This window comes from Manacus vitellinus, unplaced genomic scaffold, assembly GCF_001715985.3.
Source record: "Manacus vitellinus isolate BGI_N305 unplaced genomic scaffold, ASM171598v3 scaffold_24_pilon, whole genome shotgun sequence".
Taxonomy (NCBI): domain Eukaryota; kingdom Metazoa; phylum Chordata; class Aves; order Passeriformes; family Pipridae; genus Manacus; species Manacus vitellinus.
Window position 1 is genome coordinate 4,008,103 of NW_021939798.1, and position 4,800 is coordinate 4,012,902.

General features: G+C 42.0%; 1 non-coding gene across 1 annotated transcript; it reads right to left on the minus strand.

Annotated features, from left to right (window-relative positions):
- Positions 1–4,660: 4,660 nt before the first annotated feature.
- Positions 4,661–4,767, minus strand: LOC112841103. Its single transcript, XR_003212741.1, has one exon. It is a non-coding gene; the product is annotated as a U6 spliceosomal RNA (small nuclear RNA).
- Positions 4,768–4,800: the final 33 nt, after the last annotated feature.

Below are 4,800 nucleotides of genomic sequence, written 5' to 3' on the forward strand. Positions count from 1 at the left end.
TGGCGCGAAAATCACGTGAGGGCGGGGCGGGTCCGACCCTCCGGGTTTAAGGAAAACGGTTTAAAAAGGGTTTTTTTAATGTCAAAAAAGAGCCGTAAGTATGGTCACGTCTGCTGAGGGAGCGGTCAGCGGTACGCAGGTAAAAACTGCTCTCTACAAATCGCTGAAGGTCAGAGGAAGAGGTAACGCAATATGTATTTTTTGAATATTCATTTGATCTCAAACTGAAGTAAATGTGTTATACACGATAATTAAAAAAAAATAAAAAAATTGAAGTTTCCCCAAGCAACTCCCAGCAGGAGTTCCCAAAATACTTATCTTACCTTCTTAAAGGCCAAGTCAGAGACAAAACTGGAATCGTCCCCTGAAGAGCAAAAAAATGTTTGAAGTGTGAGTTACCTGTTAAAATACTAAATCGGTGACACAGAGAGAAAGGAAATGCAGCGTAAATTTGGACTCCCTGCTGGCACAGTGTGTTATAACAGCGACATGCACACAGGCTGCATTGCACCAGCTGCTCGGCACCTCCACACGCTCCTGCTGACACACACTGCATTGTTAAATAAGTCAATAAAAATGCAGACCAGTAGCTGGCAATATTTACGGATAATTTTATATAAACAGGAGAGGGAAAGTGGCATGTACCAATTTTTTTTTTTTCATTTCTCCTGTTGGTTTTGGTACAATCACAGTAACAAGTTGGCTCAAGAGCTGGGACGCGACTGAAGGCTGATAGAAACATTTATTTCAATGAGCTGAATGAGCTGAATAACCAAAACACTTCGGGTTTTTGTTTGTTGTCCAACATTTACGTAACTTGAAAATAAAGAAGTGAAGAAGAAAAAAGCCATCACGTCCTGAAATCTATCTCAGTCTTTTTTTCATTTACAGCTGCAGCACGTGAGCAGATTTTCATGGCACGTTTTACTGTGTGAGTTAATAGAGAAGTAAGTTTTAAAGGATTATTGTGGCATAATTACAAGTTCTCTCAAAATAGCTCAAATTCTCAGTGATATATGTATATTGAGATAATACCTTGCACTTCACTCTTTCATTTAAATATAATTCCTTCTCATTTACCATTATTTCTGTAAAATACTTACTGGCACTGTTTCCAAATAAACGGGACTGTTAAGAGGCTTTTCATACTTATCTCTTCTGACTGCCTTCACAAATATAGTTATTGTCTGTATAAATAGATTCACATTCCAAATAACAGAACTGTGTGAACCACCAAAAGCTGTTGTGTGCTTTAAGTTCTTGTTTGTCTTGAAATCACAAAGCTGCTGGGAGAAGCAAGAGGGTACAGACAACATTTATTTCTTCCAAGTAATTTGGAAACAAAAGCATTTATGCAGCAACTCACCTCTTATGCCAACAAAGTTAAGCAATCTGCTATTTTCCTGCCTGCTAGTAAAATTAAAAACAGAATTTAAAAACAAATCCGTGCCCGTGTTCTCAAAAATTAATTAATACATTAAAAAAAAATCAAATCCTTTAAGTTAATACATATTTGCCATATTTGTGGAGGTTTTTATATTCTTCTCATTAAGATTTGTCAGCCAGTGTTAATTTCTGCTGCTTCAGCTGATCCTGGCTGTGTGACACACCAATATTTATATTAAATATTGTCCCACCAATGTTACATTAATGTTGGTTTTACCACTTGCCTGCCCCTGTCAGCAAGGTCTCTTTACTCAGGTCCTTTAAAGAACAGCATTCCTGGTACAAGGAATTATGTGTTAGAGATCAGCTGCTGCTCAGGAATGGAATTCCAGAGCCAAGAGCCCAAGCTCAGCAAAGGTTGAGGTTTGTTTTCCACAGCAAGGCACGGAAATGGAACTGAGGGCACCAGGTGCAGAAGCTGCCTCCTCCCAGTCCCAACTGCAGCCACACAGGAAGGAATTCCAGAGGTTTATATATATTTCTGTATATTCATAGAGGTTTAAAAAAATCCTGGCTGTGCTACCACCTTTCTGCTGATGAATATTTTCCTGTTGCTTCATTAGTTTCCGGAGCAAACATCTCATCTTTGAGCTCCCAAATTTAGCTACCAGCTCTAAGCATGGCAGTAATGCACCTTACAAACTCCAGAAGCTTTCTGCCTCCTGAAGCAGCATTTTCAATATAAAATGCCCTGTGTTGCTACAGGAGCCATCAGTGAACCCAGAACCAGAAATGTGTTTAAATACCCCATTTGTCTCCTGTTTTATAAGTGTTTGTGAGATGAGACTGAGAAACTGCTCCCTGGAAATGCTGATGCAAATTCCTTCATATAGTAATTAATTTATCTGTGCAATAGAATAAAACCCAGAGACCAAGCTGATCCTGCCAAGTAGCTTGTTTCCAGAATGCATGGGAGGCTCAGTCCTTTAACTGGGATGTTCTCCCAGGTTCCAGTTATCTGTTATTTAAAGACTTTGAAGACAAGAGGGTGAATCCAAACCATTACAGTGGAATACTGACACCCCATTAAAAAACACAGCACAGCAGTGACATTAATAACCCCCCCAAAGACCAACTCTTATCTTTCATAGCTTTAATCAGTCTGTTTCTAACCTGAAACTGTTTAATAATAGAAATGAGAATAAAGCTGCAAACCACAAGGTTTATCACAACAGAATTCATTCCAGCAAGAGTCTTTGCTCGTGTTAAAGTTCTTAATGAACTTTCAGAACACGCCAATTTGTTAAGGACAGATTATAAAAGATAAATTGTCACTCAGCTTTCAAACAGCTCATTTCCAAAGCGACCTCACAGTCATTTGGGTCTTCGTGATACAACACAGGAACTGTTTTATTCCAAGAGATTTTAAGAAAAATGAAGTTTAGCAAGACCTGCATTCTCGTTCCACCTTGATCCATATAAACAAAATAATACCAAAGTAGGATTCCTTACATTTACTGATCACTGCTGGGGATGATTTATCACATTTAAATTCTTTCACATCAACTTCATAGCTTGAGTCTTTCATCTAAGTTATCATCATATCTGCAAAGAATTAATAATTTTTATATTAGAAAGCAACTCAGTTATGCTGTGTGGTACCTAATGTAAAATAAAGCTTTCAATGCAGAAAATATACAGTAAAAAAAAGTTGAACAGTCAAACAAACCAATAAGCAAATACATTTTTACTAGAGAAAAATGGCATCTCTGACAATATATTTGTTTCGTGTTTCCTATTTTTACTTTCTCCCCCTCACCATCTGCCTCTGTTCTGCTTTCTCTTTCAAAAAGCATCCACCTCGTTTTTAGCTTTGCTCAGCCCATCACAGGATTCAGGCTGAATAGAAACAAAATTCCCAATGCCAAAGCCACAAAAGGCACTGCCTCTTCATAAAAGGCCTTCTAAAAATAACTCTCCTTTTTCTTACAATAGCTGCAGGTTCTTTAAGAGCCAGAATCCGTATCGATTCAGTGCTCTCCTACACACACCCTCCAGACAAAGGAACTCCAGTTGTTTAGCCCCTGGTAGCTCTGGACTGTGCCTGTACCTTCAGTGCTGCTGCTTTTGCCAGACCTTCCCCTGTTCTTTTGGTAGCGAGCCCTGAATCCCACAGAGCGAGATCCCACAGTGTGGAGAAAGAAGGTGAATTACAGGACCTGCAGGAATTCCAGCTGTTTCTGTGTTTGAGCAGAGATTATGTGGTTGAACTACACTGAACTCCTGGTGAAGGATTCAAGCCAGCCAGATGGTTGGCTTTGCTTAAGACAACCTGCATGAAAATAAAAGCATTTTGGGGAGACCAGAAGGAAATAGTGAGAAATAGAGAGTTCCCTTCATTGACATGTACCATGCTCAGGAGAGCTCTGCAGTGCCAGAACCTGCACTGGGCTGTGTCCAGAGAAGGCAGGGGATAATAAGGAGAAGATAAAATACAGAAAGGTACTTGCCAGTGGTAGCACAATAATCTGAGTCCTGAGGCAAATCCCTGGAGGGACATAAAGCTTGTGGCAGTTTCTCATTTATGAGTCAATTCTCTGTAGCAACCATGTGAATTTGGTAAGTGAACCTTAGTGAGTTTGGTATTGCAGTCAGTGCATGGGCTGAGGAAAACCTCTGGACCCAGCCTGGGTACAGCCCTGAGGTTCTGGGTCAGCCTGGGGGGAACATGGCCTGTGCAGTGCTGGGAGGAGCTGAGCCAGGGCTGACACCCTCCCAGCTCCCCCTGCTCATCCTTGTGCCTGCAGAGCCAGCGGGGACCTTGGCATGGCAGCAGTGAGGGACCCGCTGTTGTGCTGTGTCTCTGGGGGCCTGGGAGCTGTTGGGGTGCTCAGGGGAGTTGTCACAGAATGTGAGTCAGGTTGGAAAAGACCTCTGAGATCATCAAGTCCAACACCACCATGTCAATTAGATCGTGGCACTAAGTGCCATGTCCAGTCATTTCCTTAAACACTTCCAGGGATGGTGACTCCACCACCTCCCTGGCAGCCCACTCCAATGTTTAATCACCCTTTCCATGAATAAATTGTTCCTGATATTCAACCTAAACCTCCCCTTGTATCAATTAAGGCTGTGTCCTCTTGTCCTGTTGCTGGTTGCCTGGGAGAGGTGACCGACCCCCGCCTGGCTCCAACCTCCTTCCAGGGAGTTGTCGAGACCGATAAGGCCTCCTGAGGGGTTATTCCAGGGTCGGAAGGCTGGATGGGGGGTGGAAAAAAATATGGAACGCTTCACGAATTTGCGTGTCATCCTTGCGCAGGGGCCATGCTAATCTTCTCTGTATCGTTCCAATTTTAGTATATGTGCTGCCGAAGCGAGCACGATTGTGAGGGTGGCCATGCCGCTATTTGTACC